The 10,493-nt window shown below is 39.3% G+C and overlaps 1 long non-coding RNA gene across 2 annotated transcripts; it reads right to left on the bottom strand.

Moving 5' to 3' along the window:
* Positions 1-1,423: 1,423 nt before the first annotated feature.
* On the bottom strand, positions 1,424-6,613 carry LOC125260572. 2 transcript variants are annotated; one of them, XR_007183075.1, is made up of 2 exons: positions 3,195-6,613; positions 1,424-2,308 (listed from the first exon to the last, which is right to left on the bottom strand). It is a non-coding gene; the product is annotated as an uncharacterized LOC125260572 (long non-coding RNA). The 2 variants fall into 2 exon arrangements; XR_007183076.1 differs by having other exon boundaries at positions 1,424-2,081.
* Between the last annotated feature and the right edge of the window lie 3,880 nt (positions 6,614-10,493).

The raw sequence follows: 10,493 nt of genomic DNA, 5'->3' as shown, positions 1-10,493 counted from the left end.
TTTCAGAAATTATAAATTAAAATGAGGCAGAAAAAAGATTTTGTGAACAATCACTCTAATTGGCTGCAGTATTATTTTTAATCGAGACATTTCATGGAAATTCAGTACATTTAAATATAAATTGCTAAACTGACCTTCTGTCCTGGGTGTTACTTGCCAAAGTTCTAGACAGTAGAGTGGTAAAGGTATGATGTCAGACTAATTTGCCGCTGGGTGTTTAAATGGGTTTTCTCAATTTGAGTAAAATAAAGCCTGTGGTAAACATAACTTGACAATACTTTTTGTTCTGCATTTTGTTCTACAATGCAAACTACACACACTCACACCCCATATGTTCTTATCTAGTTACTTATTTAAAACATACATTTCCAAAAATTGATTTTCAAAGTATTGTCAAGTTATGTTTGATTACCACAGGCTTTTTTCTACTCATAATTTGAAAAACCTTACAATAAAACTCCAAGGAGGAGGGGATTTGAAGTCATCTCTGCACCACTCTTTATCTTCAAATCTTCTTATGTGAGTTTACACTTTTCAGTTTAAAATGGAACGAACAGTTATAAGGGCTTGTTTAGCCTTTAATTCGTGAAATGTTGAAAATGAAATATGTCATTGTATTTCAAAATTAATGTCAGGAGCACTTCATCCTGTATAATTTGATTGGAAATGGCATTAATGCAGAGGATAAAGGGTAATTGTGCTTTCATTTGTGTTTTTGGTGTGATTGGTATGCATCATTTAAAGGGAAAAAACCCAAAAATGAAAATTTTGTCATCATTTACTCACCCTCAAGTAGTTCCAAACCTGTATGAATTTGTTCTGCTGTACACAAAGGAAGATATTCAGAAGAATCTCAGTAACCAAACTGACATCACCCCCCATTAACTACTATAGTATTTATTTTTCCTGTTGTTGTAGTCAATGGGGGGTGATGTCAGTTTGGTTACTGAGATTCTTCTGAATATCTTCCTTTGTGTACAGCAGAACAAATTCATACAGGTTTGGAACTACTTGAGGGTGAGTAAATGATGACAAAATTTTCATTTTTGGGTGAACTATCACTTTTTTTATTTTTCAAAACACTAACTGCATAGTGGTTAAGAGAGTCAGACTTGTAACCCAAAGGTTGTGGGTTCGAGTCTCAATATGGCAGGAATTGTCGGTGGGGGGAGTGAATGTATAGCCCTCTCTTCCACCCTCAATACCACAACTGAGGTGAGACCTTTGAGCAAGGCACCAAACCCCCAACTGCTCCTCTGGGTGCCGCAGCAAAAATTGGCTGCCCACTGCTGTGTGTGCACTTGGATGGGATAAATGCAGAGCACAAATTCAAAGTATGGGACACCATACTTGGCTATGCATCACTTTTTTTTTTCTCATAATATTCATGTATTACTAAACAAAATGTACATGATATACAAAATATGTGTAAAATGTTTTATTTTAATGATGCAGAGATCATTTAAACAGTTACTGTCACAGTAAAAATAAAACAGTGACAGTGGGTACAATATGTGGTAGGGGAGTGCAATATATGTCTTTGTTAATAGTCTTTCATGCCATCCAAGATGTACTATATTACTTTCTTCATATAAACACTGCTTTTTAAGAAAATAATCAATCTCTGTGAGTCCATATTCAAGTAGATTGTAGCATGCAGTTAGTCAGAAGCGATGGTAAATAGTTACCTATTGTTTTACTTCACTGGGGTTGTATAGATAACTGTCACAGTCACTGTGTGTGGTTTTTAAAGTGTAACCTTTTTAAAATACATATTCATTTGCATTACATGGACTCAGAGATGGGTTATCTTAATTCTTGTTTATCCAAGATCAGCATCGAGTAATAGGAGTAAAGTACAACATCTTATTTATTTCTGAGCTGTGTTTGTTTTAATCTAGAGCGCTAAAGAAAGTAAAATATTTGCATAATATTAGGTGTCTGAAGATCAAGATCCCAGTCATTCAAAGGTGATATGTCTGAACGAAATAAATTCTTCTCTGATGGATATCTGGTACTTCCACTCCATCCTCTGGGTCAGCAGCAGAATTTTGCTTGTGAAAACGCTGCTCCACTCCCTGCTAAATGTGAAAGGAGAAGTATTAACGATACAAACCGCTTTGAACTCCTATGTAACAAATTGAAGACTTATTCATTTGTTTGAAAATAATAGTTTATCAGTTAGCCGGTTTGAAAAGTTTTTCTGACTACAAAATAAAAATTGTTATTATTATCATTACACAATGAGAATTATCTTATTATTTACTCAACCTCCTTATGTTCTTGATCAGCTTTTTGCAAACATGATCTAAACGGAAAAAGATTTTAATTGTATAACCAGGTCATGTAACGATTGGGCTAAATCAATACAACACTGCTGTTGTGGACTCTCAGGGTGCGTTCACACTTGTAGTTCGGTTCGTTTGGTCCGGACCAAAGAAGAAAAAAAAACATTTAGTCCTGGTCCGGTTAGCGTTCAGATTGGCAATTTTATCACCGAACCAAAAGATACCGAACCATAAGGCATAGGGATACATTCACAACGTGATTGGTCAGATTTTATGACGTATTGCCTATTTTGAGACGGAACTTACCTAACATCCAAAACAATGCTGTTTTCTGAGGTAAATGCACTCGTTGTGTATGCGTAGCGGTGCGTAGCCTGCATGTGATGGTATTTTGGCCAGCTGGGAACTCGTGAAGAGCTTATAAAACGTGTAAAGTAGTCAAATCAGCGGCGGGAATCCATCCGTCACACACACAAATGATCTGCTGCGTGGAGATGCGCGTCTGATGCCTGTGATGGGCAAACTCGCAACTATGACGAGAAAAACCGACATGCGTGAGGATTCTGTCCTTTTTAGGGTCTCGTCTTCCTGTTTTTGGTTCGGTTACATGTCTTTGGTCCGTGTTGCGTTCATATATCATTTGAACCGCACCAGAGTTCGTTTGGAAGCGGACCGAGACCCATCTTTTCAGCGGTCTCGGTCCGCTTGTTTGGTGCGCACCAGGGTTCGGATGGCAGCGTTCACATATGTTCAAATGAACCGCACTAACCGAGCAATCGCACCAGGGTTCGTTTTAATCGAACCAAACATGACAAGTGTGAACGCACCCTCAGAGAGCTCTGAAATACCTCTCCACCTGAAAAGCAATACTTTTTTGGATTACTTTAACTTTAAAAAATGACTTACCTCGAGTTTCTATCATGATAACGACAACGATTGATGATATCATTCGTCTGTGCTTTTCCATAACTCCTCTCAACAATGCTTTTGGATCTGATAAATGCGTTGGCTAGCAGCAAATAAATAGAGATGAAATTCAAAAACAAAACTCCAAACTTTATATCGCTAAATGAAATGGGAAGCCGCAAATAACTAACAAATAAATAACTAAAGCTTTTTTATGACGTGACTCTCCTATGACTAAACAGGTTCAGAGTAGGTCCAGCTCAAACAACGTTTCAAAGGTTTGGATCCAATAGCAAGACAATTTTGCTTTTTACGTCCAAGTGGAACTCATGCAACTATAAGCTGCGTGCTTGTGGAGTGATCTAAAGCTTTTTTTAACCAACCCAACCAACACTGTTGACCCATCCCTTACACCTTACCCCTACCCTTAAACCCATACCACCAAACCTGTACCTAACCTTACCCACATCCCACCTCAATAGCAGCAAAAGTGATTTTCAATTCAATATGAACCCAATAAGTACATTGTACTTACTTTTTGATGTAAGTACATAGTATTAAGGCCACTTAATATTAAGTGGAGCCCTTTTTCCTAAACCGAAACTAATAAAAACCTGCCCGAGAAGGACAGACTTTCCTAACTTATGATTCTCAGTAGCCTATTGAGAGCAAGCGAGCACGACAGATGGACATTGTGCGCACAAAAATGCTAGGAGAAAGGGGCGTTTGGGTATTTGTTAAAGGCAAAATGCTTCATTGCATTCCTTCTCAAGAGAATACTTATCTTCCTCCTCCTACTTCTCCGCCTCAAAAACATTAAAGAAGTCTTATTTCAAACTTTTGATCGCCAGTCTGTAAAATAATGCGTGTGAACTATTAGAAAATTATATGTTTTACACTTTACGGGACATAGGTTATATGAAAGCTGCTGGTTTTGCCATGCAGTTTAAGTTTGAGAATATTTCGAGTTTTATGATTGTGAAATTACTGAAGAAATCCTGACAACAGACACACATTCACTTTTATCTGACATGCTGAACACTATAGGTTACGTTAATGTTTCTTTATCCAATGTGTGAAGAATAACAATCCGAAAAGGTCAGAAGTGCGTCCTCGAAATGAATCCCCGTCGTTTAACAGTTTATTATTATTATTTATCGTAAACAGTTGGCAAACATTGCTGTAGGCTATATTGTTTTGTTCAGCTGCTTATGTTATCTCGGCTCGCATTCTACAAGCATTAAATAGTGCAGCGCTGCTCGGTTTCCGTGGACAGTAAATCCCGCCTCCTTTGATTTGATTGGTTATCTCAAACATTTTGACATTGATAAGCGCTTTTAGACAGACTGAGCACACTGATTAGAGTCTTTGTGGGCCGCGCCCGCGCGAACAATTCGTCTGTGCTGACGGAAAGATGGGCCTATGGACTATTTACTACAATTCATTCATACATTTACATTGCAAAGGGCCGGCCCACGTTGTCCAGCGGCCCACAGGGAAAACTCCCGGTACTGCCGATAGCCTTGTCCGCCCCTGGGGGAAATAATGGGCGTCCAGTGCCACAAAACAAGATCACTTACCTTGTAATTATTATTGCTATAGCATCCCGATCGTCTGTTTGAGCCAATCGAGTACACTCCCGAAATGCCCTATTGCAGTCTGTAAGAAACTCTCTCCGCGCCATGTCCTGCTGCTGATGATACTACTACTACTACTTTCTTCCTCGCCGCCAAAAGTTTTTGGTTAAAAGGAAGTTGCGCCAGACTTGAGCACATCGTAACCATTACGTAAGTGCTCGTTCACAATCTCATTAATAATAAAACGATCTGAATCGTGCGTATCACCATATTAATTAGTCATGAGAAGGATTACAAACAGTTACGACAGGCAATGTCAACGTGACACAACACCTTTATTTATTTAAATTATTCATGATATAGTGACCCAAGCACTACACTGAGCTTACCTCATCAATCATCAAAAGTCAACGACATTGACGAAAGGGTGACGCACACACACGGAAGAGCCACTTTTGCAGGAAACCGAATAGATAAATTTGGAATTAGGTGAACATTATGTTTTATTGACAGCACTGGGCGTAATGACAGAAATCAGAGTTGACAATTAAATGGTACTTTCGATGAAAGGAGATAATTACTGAAATGTAATTTCTTACAGATGAGGGAATCGTGAATTGCTGGACAGACGGATGGCTGAAGCACACTGGCTGACTATAGAGATACACACAGGAAAACAATGGGGAACAGACTATGGAGAATATCGTTGGAATACATTCTTGAGTTGTTTCCTATACATACATGCTTATTCCGTCTTCTATTTGTTTATATTATTGTAAATAATTTTGTTTTACATTTGTAAATACATTTGTAATACATTTTATTTATCTACACACCACACGTTGTATGTGTTTATTACAAATTCAAACAGTAAAACTGTCACAAAACTAACAGATCTATAAGAACCAATTCTTTTCTTGTATACACACACACCAGCACATGAAAGCAGTATTAAAAATCAGGTAAACAAGAGCAAACCTTTACCAGAAACATGAATATAGTTTACTACAAAAAAAGAGTAAAAAAAAAACAACAACAATGAAGGAGGCCTGCAGATGTTGAGAAGAACCATGGATTCAACATTCATAATGATTTTTCCCTCCATAATGCATAAGAATGTTCTATGATGTAGATGAAATTCTCTAGGCAGATTTAAATTCGTGAGTAAACATTAGTGATTGCAGTACTGTACAACATTTGCTGGATGTTTGTGTAGGCTATGTAATTTTTGGGGGAAGTGGGAAAAGATTATAACAAAACCACTCATTAAAAAACAATAATAAGCATGTACTTTCATTAGTGTATGTCTATAGATGAATATGTTATAAAATCAATAGTGAACACACCTGTAGTTATGATGATATAATTTAGTTTTTAATAAACGTATTACTAGAATAAACTGCAGTGCAGTGAATAATGAAATTTCATCAACATAAGAGTGTTTACTGTGCTGTGTTAATTGTTTTGAGAGCAACAACATTCATTCATTTGAAGACATGTGTTAGGATTAAAATAAATACAAATAAAAAATGTATGCTATAATTATTATGTGTAGCCATAGTTGTAGCCTATTTATGCTCACTGTTCATTTTTAAAGATTTATTTTAGACAAAATCCTGCCATTTGCAATCCTAATCTGCTTGTGCAAGTACACCACACCACCAGGTGGTGGTAAAGTCCCACGTTTTTTATTTCGCAAATGACGTGTTAACACGTAATTACGCGTTAACACGTCATTTGCGCGTTAACACGTAATTACGCGTTAACACGTCATTTGCGCGTTAACACGTAATTACGTGTTAAGACGTCGGTTTCACACGTTTTGGCCCTTTTGGCCTTCCATAGTTTTAGGTTTTGAGATGCGCCTAGCCTCGCCTGAAGTTCAGCCAGAGTAGCGGCTGCAGTTAGGGAGGAGTGAAAAAGTGCAGGCAAGACGAACAGTTCTCTGTTCTCGTAGTGGATCAGAACCTACAAGATCAAAGGGAATCGCGGGATTCACACTCGTGCGCTGTGTTGCTGATAAACTGGATGTAATTTAAGTTCTGTTGCTTTTATATGAAAATAAACATAATGAACAATACACCCAAAGTACTTGTTATTTATTTCCATTCGAAAGATGTGTGTATCAATCATTTTTACTTTAATTATAGACATGTTTTTATATATATTTTTTATAAATGACAACGTTCGCATAACCCATAGAGAGATCACTGTGTCAGAGAGTTTGGGAATATTCACACATTATTTTTACACATAAAAACATGATATTAGAGTTTTAAAATCAAACATTTTAAATCAGATCAATACATCAACGGTTGTTTAAACCAATAAGCTTTAAGCTGTGTCGTCAGCAAGTCGTTTCCCATCGTGCTTTTGGTCAGCGCAGTCGGGAGAGCAACTGCGCTCGACTGCAGAATCCGACACGTCCGCCTCGCACTCGCGAGAGGTTTTTGACACACGTCGGCATGACATCAGAGCAAGGCGGCCCACCCTCGGACACATTTCTAACCGGCATGCATCTCGCGGTGATCACCGGTGATCGGTTCTGCGCAGAATTTGCTCATCTCAAACAAGCCTATTATTATTATTATTAAAAACGGTAGCCCGCAAGAAGCTTGCAATACGAACTGCCTGTGCGCTGATTTGCAGCGAAAACAAGAAAAAGAAAAGAAGAATATGGAGGAGGAAATGGTTGAGGAGACTGTGGATTGTGTGTTCTGCAATGAGAGTTTGGAGGTAAATAAATAACTTTTCAATGTGCTGCTGTTGGATGGTCAAGCAAATGTTTGTGCTTTGGTTCTGTTTGATATAATTGTAATGTTTATGTGTACAAAGCCATGCTTGCTGATGTTGTGGTCTATAACTCCTCCCCGAACTCCCCGCTGCTCTGCATCTTACTCTCTCATTGGCTGTCGGTCATCGCCGATGTAGTTTTCAGTCAGAACCATAGACTGTAAAAAATATGGACGTAGTGTCCGTGACGTCACCCATAGAGTTCTGAACAGCAGTTTTGATGCAAAAATGAGGCCGCGGCCATCTTAGCTGCACGTGACCGCACGTCACTCACGGATAACTGAAAATGGGCAAAGAGGCGGGACGTAGTTGGAGCCCATGCGACTTGTTGCTGAAACCACGCCCGCCTAGCATATCTATCTTAGATACTATCTAAAATATTAATAAAGATAACAATATCATTAGAAAGTACTAAAGGTTTACTGTCAATCTACGGTGCTTTTTAAGATAACGTTATAGATGCTCTAACACCAGTAGGCTAATTAATTTGTGTGGGTGTGCAAATAACACAAAAAAAATCAACTTGGACTTCATACCTTTAATGAAATAGAGATCGCGAGATGAATCCAATCCGTTGCACTTGGGTAAAATGTCCATTTCAAAACATAAAACATCGTTTATAATGTAAAACTCTATTCGTACATATATAGGTACCAGATATCTATAACTCTCAAATGTTCTCTCAAACTAATGAGCACGTGTCCAAAGTATAATTTTTCAAAATAGTGCAGCAGTTTTAGTTATAATATACAAGCAGTGCTGTCGGAGTTGTATATCCTCCTGGTATTGTCATTAAATCTCAGGAACAAAGCTTTTAGCCAATGCCACGACGATCCAACAACGTGTGTTCCGCATGCCAGCACATGTACACAGACTGACATCTGTCTCGAGTATGCAGCAAGCCATACATTGTATAAAATAATCCAGAAAAAAGGCACAAACACGGCTGAGATGCCAAATTCAGCGGCTAGAATTAGCTGAGGTAACATGACGGCTCACAGACAGCAGTGCCGATCCGCCTGTCACTCAAGTGACCACGCCCTTAATTATGCAGAACTTTAAGGCTTAATATAATTTAAACGGATGAGTTATAAAAAAATTCACCCCCCTCAGAGTTGTCATGAAGGACAAAATTAGCAGTATAGACCACAACACAATGTGAACCAGAGTGTAAGCATGTTTTTTTCTGTTGTAAACTTGGCTGTTTTAACATGATGGTCAATGAGATTCTGCTCCCTTTTGCAGCCTGTCCCTAGCGGCCAGTCGATGAATCGCAGTTTAAGTTACTTCCGTATTGGCTTCACGAGAAACTGGGGGAGGTTGCCGCTTGGTCAGAACACTTTTCACACTGCAGGATTTTGAATCGCCGACAGGTCCAGATATTTAGCATGCCAAATATCTCACGGGTGTCGGCGACTCGTCGGCGATTCTCTCAGATTCGCGTCTTTGCTCATTCACACTGCGTGATTGTCACTCGCGTGAACGAGCACCGATTTGCCTGTGATTTCGGGCATTTGTCGGCGATTTCTCAAAACCAGTCGGCGAGCCAAAATCGGGAGCTAAAATCGTGCAGTCTGAACTCGGCTTAAAGCCGAGTTCAGACTGCACGATTTTCAAAGTAGTCGGGTCACTGTTCTTTTCACACTGCATGACTATCTTGGACAGCATTCAGTCGCTGCTATGTTCATACTGCACGATGGATCGGCGACAGAAGGTTTCACACTGCATGACTTTACAATAGGAAGAATCGCCGACAACTCTGTCTGGCACGCAAACTACGTTTCACAACCAAACACACGCAAGACATGACAAGGAAACAACACGCGCAAGACCAGAGTTCTCACGTGAGACTGGCCCTGTGTCTCAATCAGCTCCCTAGCTCTTTAGGTCGTGAATCAGTATATAATGAAAGCGAATGTGGCTGATACCCTGATCAGTGCCCTGACTGCTGAACTAGGGAGCTGATTGAGACACACGGTGGGATTATTATTAAAAATAGTAGCCCGCAAGAAGCTTGAAATACGAATTGCCTGTGCGCTGATTTGCAGCGAAAACAACATCAAGAAAAGAAGAATATGGAGAAGGAAATGTTTGGGGAGACGCGAGGAACAAGGATTATAGCTGTGTCCCAATTCAGGGTCTACACACTTCGGAGTGCATGAAAGGGGTGGGGTTTTGGAGTGGAGGGTTGCCAGGTCTGCGCAACAAAACCATCCCAAAATTAGTGTAATCACAGCACAAGTGTAAAAGTATGCCAATCCCAGACTTGGCAACAATGAGCCGAGCATCGTTACATGGCTAGCGGCTGTGTGACAGACAGCTGACAGTTGACATTTGTGTGTGCATTTTAAAGTTTTATTACTTTCTATTGGGTTTTGACATGCTTCACTGCCGACGACGATGGGACACTGGACCAAAATATGGAAGGTTAAACTATGTAATGTTAGTTTTATATCGTTAGCAAGTTAACCTTGTTTTTATTTTATGTTAAATTAAATGTTAATTTGGAAAATATATTCATTCATATTTATACATTTACTCTGTATTTAAGTCTAAATTTAAAGTACAGAACTTTAGGATTTTATTCAACTGCACTCCATCTCAGAGACAAATATTGCATTTATGAAAAACTGACGATTTGGACATCACGGATATTACAGTTTGATTGGTGAAATCGGGGCATTGCTACATTTATTTGAATTCACACCTGAACTCCTGTCGTCACTGGCGCGCAATGAACTTGTGGGATATTGTAGACCGCGAAGTGTCTTGAGATCGATGCTCCACTCCACTGGGAAACGGAGCGTGCACTTGAAGTCGCTCTCGAATTACGTCAGCCCTCCTCGCGCCGCGGTGAATCGCACTTCAAAGGCAGCTTTTTCCCCCGTTTTCTCAAGAACCGAATCCAGTCCATTAAAATGGGTTGATA

This window comes from Megalobrama amblycephala, linkage group LG24 (assembly GCF_018812025.1).
Source record: "Megalobrama amblycephala isolate DHTTF-2021 linkage group LG24, ASM1881202v1, whole genome shotgun sequence".
Classification (NCBI taxonomy): domain Eukaryota; kingdom Metazoa; phylum Chordata; class Actinopteri; order Cypriniformes; family Xenocyprididae; genus Megalobrama; species Megalobrama amblycephala.
Note: the sequence above shows the minus strand (reverse complement) of the source record. Positions and strands in the feature narration are given on the sequence as shown.